We start from the raw sequence: 18,168 nt of genomic DNA on the forward strand, positions 1-18,168 counted from the left end.
CTGATGAAGATGTTGAACAGTGCAGGCCTGAGGACCGAGCCCTGCAGAACACCACTGCCCACATCCATCCAGGTCAAAAATGACCCGTCCACCACCACTCTCTGGGTGCGGGCCTGCAGCCAGTTAGTCACCCATTTCACTGTGTAGGTGTCGACACTACAATCCCCCAGTTTTTTAATGAGAATAGAGTGAGAGACAGTGTCGAAGGCCTTCCTAAAGTCCAAATAGACTATGTCCACTGCTACCTTTGCATCTAAGGATTTTGTGATTTTAAGCCAAGGCAGCACAGCTCCAGCTGGCCTGGGGCCCGGGGAGTCAGCCTGCTAGCCCAGAGCTGCTCTCGCCTGGCTGTATATACTGCGGAGGGGCTGGCTGAGTCATAAGGGTGATATAGTATGTGTCTAGCCAGCGGGCAGCCCTGCACTGTAGCACCCTCATGCCCCAGCCAGACCCAGTCACCATCTACACATGCGTTGCAGTGCACTAAATCAGTGGTTCTCAACCTTTGGTACCTTACGTATCCCCTGCTGATCGATGTGGCAAAAGCAAAACTGGAAGTCCCACCATGGCACTTCTGGTTTCATTGCCACAAGCTAAGTCCCACTTTTTCCACCGTGGCCTGGGACAAAGCAGCCTGTACAGGGCCTCTCTCCCTATCCCCCAGCACACTGATGATGAGGAGTAAAAGCCCCGGCACACTGGACACGGCAGGAGGGGCAGCAGCCAGAACTTCTGGCCTGAGCAGGCAAAGACCAAAATGCAGCACCCGCATACCCCCTGCCCGTGTCTCGCATACCCGCAGGGGTACATGTACCATGGGTTGAGAAACACTGTACTAAATAACTCTGCTGTAGGATAATACTTGTGTTGGGCAGGACTGTCCAACAATGGAGTTAATTAGCTTACTGTGGCCTAATAGCATTGTACATGTAGATGGTAACTCTTTACTCTGGAGCTAATCAGTCAACTGTACGATGAAGTGCACATGTAGATGCACCCACAGACAAGTATGGGCTATCAGATGTAATAGGATTATTTTAAAATAGAATTGGAAAATGCAAGCTCAACTCCAGAGTTCTTTTGGCTTTCTAAGTTAAAATTTATATAATCTTACAAGAATGTGGTACAATGTGAAAGTAGATGGTTCAGGAGACTGGTAAACAAATATAATATTTCTTAGTTCTAGCTAACTAACATAAACCAAACCCAGCTTGTTAGTGTCTGAAAGTTACTATTATTTTCCCAGCACTTTTTTTCATTACATGATATGCTTTGCTCATCCAATCCCTTGAAAAAGGGGAATGTTTCCATTTTATTTTAACAAAAATCACATCTGAAAAGAATTTTACAAATCTACGTTAAGCTGTATGTAAAACTTGTACAAGCACACTCTCTCTGGCGTTTGTGCATGGGTCACATCAATTTACAATGCAGCCAAATATATTACCAAGAAGAAAATGTCATGAACCAGAGAGTAGGTATTTTAAGGGTCTTGGTACAGTATATGGTAATTCTGGGTGGCTCTTGGAGCTCTTAAGCCCTGGACTGTCTGCACATTAACACCTGAAACTAGTTTTAAGCACTCATGATATGGCTTAAAGTAATGTCACTGCATGGCAAGATTATCTCTGATCCATGTTACCCAGCTTGCATTACACTAAGGTGTAGCCACTATAGGCTACACTTTAGTGTAAACACTCTGCTCCCCTCTTACCCTGCTGGCCTGGATCCAGCCCATTGCTCACCCCCTTGCCTTCCCAGCACCCCAGATCCCAGCTCACTGTCCCCTAACTCCCCTGCTTCCTTGTGGCTTCCTCTGCTTCTGCTCTTTCCGTTAGACTAACAGCATCCTGCAGCAGCTCTGGCCAGGCAGGTAGGTTATCCCTTCCCTGACTGCTCCCCTGGAACAGACAGCCAGCAGCCACAAGTAAGTAATGTCCTGGGGATGGAGGGAGGCAGGAGACAGGGGGGAGCCCTGAGTAGCAAGGAAGAGCCCCTGGGGCAGGGGGTGGAGTGGGGGAGCCTGGGTAGACAGGAGGAAAGCCTAGAATGGGGGCACTTACCTTCTACTCCTCTAGACCCCTGCTGGCCTGAAGTGTGACTGCTCCAAACTCAAACTAGCACTGACAGGATGGGCATTTGAGCAGCTCACAGTGTAAGATGTAATGAGGCCCTAACTGGAGGAGAAGCCATTTTTTGATCTGCAGTTTCATTCTATTTGTAAAGCACCTTTGATATGATAGAAAATAAAAATACAGTAGGGAATAGCTAATGAGAATCTGAAAATAATAAAGTTCAGAATGACTGATCATGGTTTCCTCAAATTCACCTTAACAAAGATGGATTCATAGAATTCAGTACCACAATGGTATCTGATTTCAGAAAGTCAAATTCTGAGGAATTATTTTCTGTGATTGAGAAATTAAATGGATAATATATTTAAAAATCTAAGTATGTCAGTGGAAGGAGATACTAAATCCACTAGTGAGAAAGAATAGGTAATACTAAAAGACATCATGAAGAAGGTAAAGCAGACTGTAATTCTGTTCTAATATGTAAAGTAAGTTTGATTTATGGAGTGTCAAAATGTAAATTTCTAAGCATTTCACGGTGAATTTTTTGCCAAATTTTTTGAGAAAAATGATTAGAAAAACTGTTCTGAATGTTGTTAACAACTTTTCTGAAGAGCTAAGGGCTCTTGAAAGAACTCTTCTGCATGCCTATGCTTTTCATGTTGTCAAAACGCACTCCTAGGTTACATATACATGGCCATGATACTCAGGCTATGATCATGCTGCTTACTTTAAACCACATGATTGTAGATCACGTCCAACTTGTCCTCACAGTCACTGGTGCTGGGACCCCCTCCAGGAACATGATTTAAACAAGTTGATGCTGTGGGAGGTCAATAGGATCGGAGGGCTACTGGGTCCTCAGTGGTCATTGGCAGTGCCACCTGCCAGTGGGGGAGCTGGCAGGTCTGCGGGGTGGGGAGGTGTCAATTCAGAAGCAGTGGGATTGTGGGGCTAAAGGTAGTCCAGCCAGCATGATGGGGGTAGGAATAGCACAGCCCCAGGGCTGTGGTGAGCAGCTAGGCTTTCTGAGCCCCAGAGCTGTGCTCTGAACATGTGCAGATGTTCATTAGCTTGGGCTAACTTTTGCCGATCTTAGTTCATCTTCTCGGGTGAACTAAGTTAAAGTGAGAAAGCCATTTTTTGCCTGATCTTCCCCAAATGTCTGTACAGATCAGGATTTAGATAGACCTAACTCTAGTTAGGTCAATCTAACTGTAACATTTGCATGTACCCTTTCTTAGCCTCACACGTGTCATGTACCCTGAACCCCAACACTTCCAAGGAACTAGGCACAGTTTGACCCTTTTTATGTTAAAAACCAACAGGCTTCACTGCAGGGTATATACAGTTTACTCTGAAATCATCAAACAAGGACTGGAGAACTATTGGAATACAATAGGATTTTTGGAGCAGGGACAGCATTTTTTGTTCTCTATTTGAACAGTGTTTTGTATAATGGAGTCCTAAGTTCTTTGGCACTCCCACAATGCAAATAAAATGAAGAATGGACAATATCCTCCATGAAGTTTTGCCCATTTTAAGGCTCAAGATCCAGCTGGAAGAGTTTTGAATACTTGATTTTTGCATGAGTATATTTTCATTTCTCATTTATTGAACCAGAAATGGCAAATTTCAATAAGAAAAGTTGTGCATGAGCCCTGCCTGGCCCAATTTTTAAACTCAAGCTGCATAGTCAGTATGGGTGAGCAGCAAGAAATTTGGATGCTTATCCAGTAAGAATCTGAATGCTGAACTATGTTTGCCCATCGTTCGTACTTAGCATTCCTGTGGTAAATATACTGTGGATTCCCTCACTCCGTCCAGACCTCCCTTACTCTTTCTCTCAGCTAGTGTATATGGGCAGTCCCTTAACTACAACAGACCTACACCACTTTAATCCATCCACCTGACCTAATACGTACATCACTGGCACTGTTAAAGGAGTGTAATTTAAAGGAAATATGCAATAGCTTTCCAGCAAACCAGTGTTCGTACATTCCTATAGCATAGATTAATTCAAAGCTACTAACACTAACACATCACTAGACTAGGATCTTACAACGGATTACCACATACAGCACAGCTGTAGAAGGAGATGATGGCACGGTTTAGCAGAAACACACCTGTACTTGATTATTTATCAGTGAATGTTTGCTTGTTTCTGCATCTGTTTGCTTGTTTCTGCATCTGCATCTGTATGACCTAAGCCCTACACATTTTCTATAGCCACTGAACTAAAAGCCTTACCTCTTTTAAAATATGAATTATCATCCTGTCATTAATATTATTGTCTATCATTATCATTTCTGTCATAGTCAGTTGCCCTTCTGCATACATATCCATGTGCCCTCCTACAACTTCCAGAAGAAAGACATGCAACAAAAGAGTTTACATATAAATTATTGATATTACTACCATACCATCATGTTTCTGGTACAATGGGATTATCTTAATACCTTCTTATCCTGTATTGCATTCACCAGGACTAATTGTTTATGTAAACAGGCACATGTTACTTTTAGAATCAGGGCCTTAGGAAACATGTTACTGGGCAATAATCATTATGATGTAACCACAAACTTTGATTGTCTGTTTAATATCTCAGATGTTTCAATTTGCATTTCATTAAAACTTGGCAAAAGGTTATCAGCTCAGATCCAAAATGCTCAAAAATTGTTCTAATATGTAAAGTAACTTTTGATTTATGGAGTGACAAAAAATGTAAATTTCTAAGCATTTCAGATGATTTTTTGCCAAACTTAAAACTAAAATGATTTTTTTTAAGTGAAATGTTCTTGATACAATTATTTTCTTCACTGGGAGATAAGGATTTTCATAGATGACTTTTATTTACCTGAATTTACAGATAATTCTTAAAATATAATTGCTTTCTAAGAAACAAGTAAGATGTCTCTATTGATTATAGCAAAAAGAATTTCTACATTAAGAATCAGCTTAATTCAAAGATGCGAAGGCAGTGCTATTTTTACTGTGGAAGAACAGTTTGTGAAATAGTGAAGATATTGTATTCTGTTCAAAGGGCTTATTCATTAGAGAATATGACAAATCCTTGTTATGTAATACTTCCTAGAAGATACAATACAGTACGTCTACATAATATTGCAATACTATAGTAAAGGTACCCTTTCGACCAGTTGAATTATAAGAATATTAGAGCTACTACATGTTATGTTTACTGTTGAAAATACAGTTGAAATTAATGTAATGCAGACAGTGTATACATAATTACAATTTTACAAAAAAAAACCTTATTTTCACATAATCAAAATCAGAAAATTAGTGCCGCTTTTAGCCAATATTTTTTGTAAATTTGGCTTGAAAAAATAAACAGTTAAAAGCTTAATTTCCACCACCTACATTTAAATTTAATTCTCAGCATATTTTAAAAAAATATTATGTAGTTTTTCTAAAGTATAACATTGTTATTATTTTATACCTAGAACATGTAATGGAGTCTCTTGTGTTTAATCATCTTACTTAAAGGTTTGAATTTTTTGAGTTGCATCAGCTGGTGGCACAGGCAGTCTTTGCATGTGGAACATAGCAGATTGGGGAGGGAACAGGCAGTGCAATGACAGAAAGGGCAGAAAGGGAAAACAGAGCTGCAAATTGGGCTGGGAGCACAGGGCAGGTAGCAGAAAGCAGAGCATCAGATTGAGCAGGGGAAGGGGACTGGAATGGCATTGGGGAAAGTGCAGGACTAAGAAGACTGTGGGGTGAATGTGTGGCATGGCTGCCAAAAAGGTTGACTTCCAGTGAGCGAGCGTATCATTTTCTACAAAAAAGATTTGTGTTGGGGAGTAGATTACATTTTGATATTTAATATTTCTGGAAAGTTTGTGGATTTTAGAGAGACAATATAGCTCAATGCAGATAGATGACTTTTCTATTATTGCATGATAAGACATTATATGGACGTGACGTGGGTAAAATTCTTCTACTATACTCAGTTACAGGTGTGAGGTCCAAGAAAGCAAATCATCCTCCATGTACACATTGGCGCCTGTGTAAGGTTTGAAGAGTTTCATTCAGAAAACTTCCAACATTTTGAAACATCTTTCCATTTCTAATCCAAACACAACATCAAAACATAGAAAATTTCACAATGCAAAACATTCTAAAAGATTGGGAATGTCAGAGTGGGAAAAAACGTGTTTTCAATTAAAACAAAATATTTCCTTTTTTAATTTCGAAGAAGTATTTTTATTTGAATAAGGTTTTTCATTTTGATTACCCAGTCGTGAAATTTTTCCATCCAAAATTTCAAGTTTGAAAACCTTTGTTTCCAGTGGGGAAACTTGTTGGTTGAAAAGTGTTAACCATCCCTCTGAAGCACAAGTACCTATTGACACTATAGTCTGGATGCTGTTAACCAACCTGGTTTAGCAAGTAGTTATAGTATCGTTTTTAGGTCTTTTTCTTTTAACATCCACAGAGAATTTTATCTTTGTACAGTGGTTAGTGTACAGTAGAAGACAAGAAGCATCCTAGTTTGGGAGTCTGGCTTCACAGCTCTTTTTCTCTGTTGCATGGAGATGTCAACAGTGCATTATCTTGGGGTGACAAAAGACAGCAAGAGGAAACAGGGACATGAAAGCATATGTATTTCAAAGGAATTACTGTTTCCAAGCAGGTCAATAGCCAGCTGAGCAAGTGTGTATGGGAGTGTACAAGGGATACAATGTGCAGAGCTGATGTTCCACATCCATTTTCTATGAATACTTATTTGAACTTTTACAGAAAGAAGAGTGTTCATGGATATTTATGCTTTTTCATTATAAAGGACCCTAGGGAATTTTATTTGGAAAGGTCTGCAATACCAGATGCTATTTCATGCGTTTTAAAAGATTTTAGTTGTTGCAAAATCTAGAACAAATGCAAACAAGTCTGTGTTTTCTGATTTACTTTCCTGTCTTCCAGCCATTCCTTCTACCCCTGGGAGATGGCAGGAATGAAAGACTATCCTTCTTACCTGCATTAGGCTGGGGAGGAAGAGGACCAAATGAACTTTTGGAAGCAGGGATGGATCCAAAGGTGGTAGGTACAGTGGCATGGTTGCACCCTCTTTCCAGAGCCCTGTGGAAGCAATGTACAGGCAGTTTTTTAAGGTCCAAAATTCCTCCCTCCCTTCCTTCCTTCCAAGTTCTCCTCTTCCCTGCCTGCTGCTGTCTCTGTCTCTACCATCTCTAACTGCTCCAGTGGCAGGGGGAAGTTTAAAGCCCTCCTGCCCTACTGCAGCTGGGCCATGTGGGATGCTGGGCTTAGTCAGAGACAGTGGTAGCAGCAGCAGCAGCAGCAGCAGATGGGTTCATTCTCCCTGCCTGATCCTCCCTGGGTGTGCTCCATGAGCCCAGGAACAGACTCAGGGAGGAGGAAACTACTTGCCACCACCACTGCTGTTCTGAGCTGAGCCTAGATCCCTGTGTAGCCTGGCTGAAGTGGGGTAAGAGCAGCTAGGGAGCTCCTGTCACCCCTGGGATAGCTGGGGACAGTGGCAGCAGTGGGCATGGGAGGGGGCAAATAGGATGGGAGGGTGCACTGCTGAACATGGAGGGGAATCGAGTGGGTGCCAAGAGTAGACAGGGTAGAGAGTCTTACCTGATTCAGGGTCTTAAAGTCTCTGGCTCCAACTCCTATGGCATGGTCTGCCTGTTCCAGTGGGAGGCAGCAGGGGGCTGGGGAGGGGAGTTGGGAGGTCCAGGGCAGGTACAGCCACCTCTGTAACACCAGTCAGTGTTCCTTCACCCCCTTTACAAAATCCTGGATCTGCCCATGTTTGAAAGGGAGGAGGCAGATTGGGCGCCTTGAATAAGAAATTTCTTCTTACCCAGCAGATGCTGCTGTTCCACCTCCAAAGACAGTCCTCAGACAGTTCCTGCTTGCCATGCTCCTGTCTCCTAAATCCTCACTTCATCATCTAGGGACCTGGGTAGCTCTAGAGAAGCAGAGTTTTCCCAAGACCTGAAGGGGTAGAGGAGTGCGAGTTCTGCTCATTGCTTCTCAGAACACAAAAGACATCTTGAGCCCTGAAAAGCTACTGAATAAAGAAAGGGAATGCTTTTAAAATACTGCAGAATACTCTTCTTATATGAGATTTTTAAAGTGTGAGCATGCATGAGAGAGGAAGAGGAAATAATTGGTAAAGCAATTACTTTGCTGCATCAACAAAAATAGAAAAAAAGAATGAACAACTCAACAAACACAAACAAATTAGTGGAATAAGCAAAAGTTTAGACCCTGATTGTGAATTTATTTATGTGCTTAACTTAAACTGTTATAAATTACTACTCGCCACTTAACAGTCAACACAATATATTTTTGCAGAAACAAAGCTACTATGATGCTTTGTAAAAATAGTCTAAGTTTTTGTGACACAAATCACACATCTACAGTTTCTTATCACCTGCAGAGAAAAAAAAAATCTCTCAGTCCTAAACATTCTGCCCAATATTTTTCCTTTATGGTTCTTATACTTTTGACTCTGCAACAAAATGGGTACAATGTGTGCTTTATGACCTGAATAAAAAGGGTCTAAAAACTGTAAAAATCTTTTGTGTCTCAGGGTTGTGGAGGTTAGTTATAGATAAGCATAAATGAGCTCTTTAGCTAAAAGTTCAGGACTTGGAATTTTAAATACCATATAACCCCCATGGCTTCTGGTTCCAGGTCTTTTCCAAAGCCAGATGAAACCTTTTTTTTTTTCCATGGAGCTTGTGTGTGGCTGGCTGATATATCAGGATAATGGCTGAGATAGTCTCAGGTAAGATTTTCACCTGGTGTGAAATCAGATGCAATCATAGGAGATTACCCTGAGGTGAGGTCAAAATCTCATAAGTATGTTTCCTTGAATCTGAAGCCAAACAAAATTATAACTGATACTTGGTCCCCAACTGTCCGACTAAAGCTAATCCCAACCTAAACACTACCTGCTTGGTTTATCTCTAATACAAAACATACTGGTAAGATTTAGATGTAAAAAATCCAATGAATTGATCTCATAAGATAATGCATCTACATATAGCTGTTCAAACTGATAATCTCTCAGAGAGGACTTTTCATTTAATTATCTGGTAAAGTCTTTATTAAGACAGGGTGAGTACCGAATTATTATTTACATTATTTCATAAACAAAAAAATACAGTTTTAAAAAAGAGTATTTATGCTTGTCCCCTATATTTGTGTTAATTATAAGTACACTGCATCCAAGTACTGATATAACTTTATTGTATAGAAGCCTTCAAGAAAAACAGTATTTATTGTGAAAGATGATTGCAGTTTCAATAGCAACTCCCTCTTATTACTTAAAAAACATATATTTAGCCAGATACCATGAGCACTAAGTTTAGTTCACTTGGCAGCACTTTAACCAGCTCTTTTATAATCTTTGTATTTAAAATCCCAAATAAGCCATAATTCACTGGACATGCTGAGCAGTGACTATACATATCCTGTGTTTTAACATAAAAGTATAAAATTACAGAGATATGATCAATTATTTTCAAAAATGTAAATGCGCGGAAATGGTGTAGAAGAGAACCACACTGGTCTTCATTACATCTGAAAAGAGAAATTGCTGGGAACCAGGGAAAAAAATGATCTTAAAAGAATTGGTTCCTGCGGGGAAATGGCTTTCCTACTAGTTGCACTGAATGATTTCAAAAGAAAGTGGCTAACGCAGCATTTCCTAATAACAAGCCAATGGTGTTTCATACTCTTTCATCTTTCAAATTATAAATGTAAAATAAATGTGCTCTGTTTTATCATGGAACTACTTGTTGGACCCAGGATTCTCTTCTAGGACAGTGTACAATACATTATCATAGCACTCCCTTTATTGTAACTGATATTCTCTTTTGGGTGATGTTGGAAAGAGGTAGCCAAAGAGCATGTTAACTTTCGTCTGGTGGTGAAGTCAGGTATGGTTATTGATTAACAAAGAGCTGGGAAGAAGTTTAGAAGAGTTGTGGGGCGCTGATATGGATAAGCTATCATTTATGAGTTTCCCTTTCTAATTCACAATGAGAAATTCTTTTATAAATGTCATCTTTGAATTCGCTTAAGAGCTGGCTCTTTTTAGTCCATAACTTAGTTTCATAGTTTCTAGGGTCAGAAGGGACCGGAGTAGATCACCTAGTCCGACCCCCTGCCATGACAGGAAAGAGTACTGGGGTCAAACAACCCCAGCAAGGTGTTCATCTAGCCTCCTCTTAAAGACCCCCAGGGTAGGAGCCTGCACCACTTCTCTTCGAAGTTGGTTCCAGATCCTAGCTGTCCTGACCGTGAAGTAGCGCCTCCTGATATCTAACCTAAACCTACCCTCTGCCAGCTTGTGACCATTATTCCTGGTCACTCCTGGCAATGCTCGGGGGAACAGGAACTTCCCCAGTGCCTGCTGGTTCCTTGTGACTAGTTTGTAACAGGCCACTAGATCCCCTCTCAGCCTTCTCTTTTGGAGGCTGAACAGGTTCAGGTCCCGTAGCCTGTCCTCATAGGGCCTGCCCTGCTGCCCCCTGATCATGCAAGTGGCCCTCCTCTGGACCCTCTCCATGTTGTCCACATCCCTCTTGAAGTGCGGAGCCCAGAACTGGATGCAGTACTCCAGCTGCCGCCTGACCAGTGCTGTGTAGAGGGGGAGTAGCACCTCCTTGGACCTGCTTGAGATGCATCTGTGGATGCATGACAAGGTTGGTTGGCCTTCCTAACTGCCTCCCCACACTGCCGGCCCATGTTCATCTTGGAGTCAATGATGACTCCAAGATCCTTTTCTGCCTCTGCACTGATGAGAAGGGAGTTCCCCAGCCTGTAGGTATGGTGCTGGTTGTTCCTCCCCAGAGGCATCACCTTGCACTTGTCGGTGCTGAATCCCATCCTATTCTCATCCACCCACCCCTGTAACCTGTCTAGGTCTGATTGCAGCCTATTCCTCCCATCTAGCATGACCACATCCCCCCACATCTTAGTATCATCAGCAAATTTGAACAAGGTGCTTTTTACCCCCTTGTCCAAGTCACTGATGAAGTTGTTGAACAGTGCGGACCCAAGGACTGAGCCCTGGGGAACCCCACCGCCCACATCCCTTCAGGTCGAAAATGACCTGTCCACCACCACTCTCTGGTTGCGGCCCTCCAGTTAGTTGGCGACCCAATTGACTGTGTGGGTGTCGACACCACAGCCCCCCAGTTTCTTAATGAGAATGGGGTGAGAGACAGTGTCGAAGGCCTTCCGAAAGTCCAGGAAGACTATGTCTACTGCTACCCCTGCATCTAAGGTTTTGGTGATCTGGTCATAGAAGGCCACCAGGTTGGTCTGATTTCAGTGGAACCAATCCCAGCTATAGTAAATCAGTAAATTGTTAATTGTTCCCCACACTAGTTGGCCAGGATGTGATGTCACAGGGGGGAAAAAACTAACCCCCCCCCCAAAAAAAACCCCCAGACAAACCCTCTGTATTCCCAAGGCAGGAGTTTAGAACTACAGAATTTACAGTGCCCCTGGAGCACTGCATGCTAGAACAGTGCATCCAGAATTCTAGTCCCACTGAAGTCAATGGCAAAAGTACTACAGTATTAGCTTTAACAGAGCTAGACTTCTACTCCAGGAGTTTCAGTTCATGCTGAGTAGAAGCTGCCTGCTGTCAATAGTCAATTATTTTAATACCAGTGTTTAGTGCCAGTTTCAAAAGCTCTGCAACATGTGATAAAATAATAACTTATAATTATAGCTGGGATGTTAATAATGAAGAGCTAAGCTTCTAATGTGCAGCAACCAATTGGCTGACAGCTTAGATAAATTGTGCCTATTGTAGAAATATGGATATGTTCAGTCTACCTGAAAAGAATTTTGATCAGTTTGAAAAAATATACTAATCCTGATCAACAGGAGTTTGATGTCAATGGGAGCAGAGTATGACCACCATGGAGCACTTGTGAAAATCCTCAGCCTTGGTGGCTGTAGTGTGAGTACTGTCAAGCTGTGCCAGGGATTCTGGCCCTACTGAAATTTGAAAGGAACAGGGAATTCCTTCCCTAGAATTGGTGCGGCCTTTTGATGTGTGGGCAATCCAGAGGTTAAGAGCTCCACATGCTGACAAAAATTATCATGTAACAAGGCCCTTAGAGATGAAATAACTTTAGATTGGTGTATTGATGCCAGCACTTCACTTTCTCTTCTCTTGTTCTTAACAAGAAAGAAAGTTAACCACATTAAGGTTTTCTCTAAATTCTGAAGAGTTCAAAAAACTGAGAAAATGGTGTTAAAATTCACTCTGGGGCTTCTTAAATACAGATGATGTAATGATTTAAATTAAACTTGTTCATTTAAACTATTATGATTTTATTCAGTGACCCTCTTGCACTAGTCTAAAACTGATTATCAGTTTAGTTGGTGCTCAGAAATATGCCTATGCAAGTTAGATATAATCCAGGTTTAAAGTGATATGAATATCTATACATGGTAGATAGTATGCAAACATTCAAATTACCTGACTCAGGTTAAGCAGCTTACTTTGAGCCACCTAAACCTGAGTAAGATTCTGCTGCATGCAAGCATTTGCATGGGCAGCCAGAGGTAAGTAAGCCAGGTGTCTGGGAGTACTGCCTGGTCTGGGAGAGGGGAGAACTGAGGGAGGGGGGTGGATGTTAAAACAGCACAACCCTGGGACTTTCCCAGCCCCGGGTGCTGCTCTCTGAATACATGCAGGTGTGGTGTTTGTTAGCTCAGGTTGGCCGGTTTTAGGTCAGGTTAATTCAGGCCAATCTAAAGTTATTTCATCTCTAATGGCCTTGTTACATGATAATTTTTGTCGGCATGTGGAGCTTTTAACCTTGGATTGCCTGCACATCAACACCTGAAACTAGTTTTAAGCACTCTTATGTGGTTCAAAGTTACGCCATTTCAGGGCAGGATTATCTCTGATCTATGCTACCCAGCTTGTGTTACACCAAGGTGTAGCCATGTTAGGCTACACCTTAGTGTAAACAGCCACCCCCTCCTGCTGGCCTAGATCTGGCCAGTCCACCCCTGCCCTCCCCAGCATCCCAGATCCCTGTTCACTGCACCTCTACCCTCCCCTGCTTACTGGTGGCTTCTGTTACCGTCTGTCTTGGGAAAGTAGACAGGGAAGAGTTAAACTGTCTGCCTGGGCAGAAGCTCTGGCCAGGCAGACAGGTAAATTTTTCCCTACCTGCTCCTGTGAGACAGACAGCATAGGCAGCCACAAGACAGTAATGCCCCAGGAAGCAGAAGGAGGCAGGAGGCATGGGAAAACCGGGGGAGCCCTGGGAGCTGGGGGAAGCATGGAATGGGAGGGGATAGATTGTTACCTTGCGGTCCTCCAGGCCTTTACTGGCCTGCAGTGTAACTGCTCCAAGCTTGAGCTCGCACCAGTACTGATCAACATTTGTGCAGCTCACAGGGTAAGATGTAACAAGACATTAACTTTAGACTGGGTGGGCCATTTTTAAGGCAATTTAAATCCTGTGAACACTTGTACACTCAGTCATCTAGATCACCTTAAGCTTGGTTAGGATGATTTAAATGTAATGTTTGTACATACCCCTATTTGTGGAATCCTGTTCTGCTATTTCTTAAATGCCACACCTTAATCTCAAGCACACCTTCCCTTCCCTGGGGACCTATTGCTGGAGAAGAACAGTTACAACACTGATAGCATATGCCAATTTGTGGTACGTACCAGACAAGGAAGGACGTGACCTTTGGTGGGGATCCCACTTCTGCCATTCTGTGATAGCCTTACAGGGTTTCTGGAACAAGGGGAGAATCCTCTCCAGCTGAATAAACTGTCTACTGCCAATTTGACTTGGTCCTTAGCTTAAGAACATTGCTTAAAGTGCTTTACAGTGCTCAGTGTACACAAGAAAGGGTGACAGTACACAGAAATAAAATGTAGGAACCTTAAATATACTGGCTATACCTCTTAGTACAAAATGGCATTTCTGCTGATGGATATTTTCTACACTGTTTGTCAAACAGTAGGTTCATGGCTTAGTCAGGGACAAAGTTATTAAGGACATAAAACGCCATCTGGATGATGCTAATAAACATAAAACCTAACCTTCAGATACACTGCTGCAGTGACCAGACTCTGCCAGACCAGATTACCCTTTGTTTGTGTTAAAATCTGAGCCCTGTTCTAACCCTTTTGGCTACCCCTATCCTTGTGTATTTTACTCTGAAATCATAAAGGGTGGTTTTTCCAATAAGACAACTTAGTGACCCATCCCTGCCATCTTACTGGAACACTGTCCTAAAAGGATTGGTTTCCCAGTATAGGGCTTTTGTTTTGGGGATTTTTTTTCTTATGGTTTCTAAATAGTCAGTGGTTTGTTTTAAACTTTTATTTAGGATTTCTGCTTGTAAGTATATTTGGCAATTCATGTGGTGAGAGGAAAAAGTACCCTCATGACCACTAAAATGTTTAAAAAAAACCTACGGGTACATTTCTAAACCTGTTTTTATAAGAAAATGATAGGATTTTCCATTAAAATTCCTTCTTGCACATATGACCTCATTAGTGACTAAGGACTAGAGTCTGAATAGTACTTTACTAATAGTACTTTACTTCATCAGTACTCCCACTGAAATCAATCAGACCTCTTACAAGTGAAAATGCTACTGAGGAGGAACAACAATGCTCAGATCTGGCACTAGAAATGGCCGAAGCATTTTGACAAATCTATCACACTACACAATTCTCTTGAAAACATAATTTTTGTGGAGAACATTTGATGAAATCTTCAGTGGAAAAATACTTATATTAGTCTTTTGAATTTCTTGTTTCATGTTGACAACTTTGTTTTGACTATTATATTATATTACATCATATCATATATCATATCAATGCTTAAAATTACTATTTTACATCATACTATAATGCTTCAGTACTATTGAAGCCAAGTGTTGGGAATTCTGTTGTGCACTAATTTTGAAAATACTAACTTCTGATTTGGAACTTAATCAAATTTCAGAATGTCAATATTACCTTCAAAAGGGGTTTTCTATTTTCCAACTAGATTTATTAAACTTTTACATTAAAGTTGGACGTATATAAAACTCCATCTAAGTTTTGCAAAAGATTCATCAAAATTCAGGAACCTTTTAACAGATCAGGGCTGATAATTAGCCATGCATTTTGTCATGCAACAGTAAATCTATCAATTATGATTGTATCAGTACTCTCCTTGGAAATGTCTGTGAACTATTTATACAATGTACATATGGTATCTTGGGCCTACTTGGGTCTATTAAATGAACTCCTTCAGTTTCTCAAACTCTTCATTAAAATTTGCATCTGATGGCCACAGGACTTAGTTGCACAGTAGCACTCTCATGTTTTAATTTTAATATCTCTGTTTCTATCACCAAATTATCTTGTGAACTGAAAATTAATAAATGTCCAGCTTACTTTCTGGTTGATAATCCAATCATCTTTTGTCAAAATATCATTCATTAGTCCTATGGAGTGCTAGGGAGAGAGAGAACACTGCTAGTGACACTGTTGCCACCCTCTTTGTTCATGGCATGCAATCCATAAAGGCCAGGTGCAGACTTTACACTTTTACTGGTATAAGAGATCAGAAACCAGTCTATATCTGTAACAGAACAGAAGTTTGGCACACAAAACTGATCTATACACATAATAGAACAGAAATTCAGTGCACATAAACTTGGTTTAAAAATGGTCACACCTGGTCTAAGATTTGTGCCCCTCCCCCCTGCCCTGCCCCAACCAAGGACAAATGTGTGCTGTTTAGTAACATGCTGCTTACTAAACTATATCGTTTATAGAAAACCATACAACTTAGATTGATTTTAACTCAGGCATTTTTGAATGGCTTTACCAAGCCAAAGTTTCATATGATAGGCACTATCTGGGTTTATCTTGTTTGTCACAGCATATTCAGGTCGGTATTCTTTTTTTTGTGAACTCTGGCTTTGAATGCTGCAATGTTTTCATTTGTATTTTGTATTTTTTATCATGTCCTTGATATCAGAGTGCTGTTCACCCACCCTGTGCTGCAGTTTGGAGTGGATTTCTTCTTGTTGGCTAATTTTAATTGTCTTGTCAAGGGTTAATTCTGGGTCTTCTGATAGTCTTTCTCTGGGATTTTGTCTCTATTCCCAATCACAATTTGAGCTGTTATTGAACTCCCTACAATTGTAAAACCGACCATTAAGCTATAGATCTGTCCCAAATTCTTCTGCGGTTTCACCTTTCTTGTGCATTCTCTAATTTTCCATCCTGAGGGGGACTGAAGGGGCAATTTGCTGCCCTGACCCCTTAGTCCGGGAAGTCTGCTGCTTCCCAGGGGCCCGCATCTGGGACATTGCAGAGAAGATCCCAAAGCTCCTCCAGCCCACAGACAACTATCCTATGCTCCTTATTCACATGGGCACCAGTGACATGGCTCGGAGCGCTCCCAGCCAGGTCATGAGGTGCTACAGGGATTTGGGAGTGGGGCTAAAGGGTCTGGGGGCACAGGTGGTAGGTGGTGTTCTCATTGATCCTCCCAGTCTCGGGCTATGGGCTGAGGAGGGAGAGGAGGATCCATGTAGTCAACCAAAGACTGTGGCACTGGTGTCATAGGGAAGGCTTTGGCTTCCATGACCACAGCCCGCTCTTTGGCGAGAGAGGCAGAGAGCTGCTGGGAAGAGATGGCCTCCACCTCTCTCCGCTGGGGAGGAGGCTCTTCTCAGCCAGACTGGTTGATCTGCTCCACTAGGCTTTAAACTAAACCCATTGGGGGATGGGGGGACTACCGCCACTGCTGGCCCGCTAAGCAACCCTTGAAAAGCCAGTGGGCCAAGGCAGTGGCTTAAGGGAGTCCACCCATGCCTCAGCCCTGGTACAATCTGTGAGCAAAGCAAGAGTCCCCAAGGGGACACTTGCCTGCCTGTACACAAATGCCAGGAGCTTGGGTAATAAGCTGGAGGAGCTTGTCCTCCTCCTCAATGCAAATAATTATGATGTCATAGGGATGACGGAGACCTGGTGGGACTCCACCCATGACTGGACCTCGGGTATCGGTGGCTATACCCTGTACAGGAGGGATCGTGTACATAAAAGGAAGCAGGGGTGTAGATCTCTATGTTAAGGAAAGCTACATGTCCCTGCAAGCTGATATTGGCAACCAGGGTGGACAACTGGAGACCCTCTGGGTTAAAATACATGGGGATCATGGCACAGGGGACACAACAATGGGAGTCTACTACAGACCTCCCACCCAAAGTCCTGAGCTTGATCAGGAATTCCCCCGGGAGCTGGCTGAGGCCACATGCTCCAGGACCATGGTTGTCATGGGTGACTTCAATTACCCGGACATCTCGTGGGAGGATCACTCAGCAAAATCTGAGTGGTCGCAAAGCATCTCCTCATGCGTGGATGACCTCTACCTGACTCAAGAAAATCTACGGGCCAACAAGAGGCAAAGTTCTGCTCGACCTGGTACTGGCTAGTGGGGATGACCTAATCAGCAACCTTGTGATCGATGAGAAGCTGGGTGACACCATCCACCATAAAGCTGGCAAGTCAGTCAGCAACGCAGAAGTCCTTGACTTCAGAAAAGCTGACTTTGACAAGCTCAGGAGGCTTGTCAGTCCAGCCCTAAGGGACCATGACCCCAGGGTGAGGGGAGTTCAAGAACAGTCGTTGCTCCTCAAGGGAGCGATCCTCAATGCACAAGCTAAGTCTATTCCATCCTGGAGGAAAGGCAGCAAGAAGGCACAGGAGCCCCCCCTGGCTCTCCAGGCATGTAGCAGACCTCCTGAGGTGAAGAAGAAAGGCTGGGATTCACCGCCAAGAAGGATTATTCTGCACTGGTCCGGTCCTGCAGGGAGCAAACCAGGAAAGCCAAGGCTGCAACTGAACTCCAACTAGTTTCCAGCATCAAGGACAATCAAAAGTCCTTTTTCAGATATGTGGAGAGCCAGAGGAAAAGCAAGGGCAACATTGGACCCCTGCTAACCCAGATGGGGCAACTGACAACTGACACCCAGGAAAAAGCCAACCTATTAAATGGGTACTTTGCGTCAGTCTTTCATCAGTCCCATGGGA

Source organism: Crocodylus porosus, unplaced genomic scaffold, assembly GCF_001723895.1.
Source record: "Crocodylus porosus isolate Cpor-Errol unplaced genomic scaffold, CroPor_comp1, whole genome shotgun sequence".
In the NCBI taxonomy this organism is placed as follows: Eukaryota; Metazoa; Chordata; order Crocodylia; family Crocodylidae; genus Crocodylus; species Crocodylus porosus.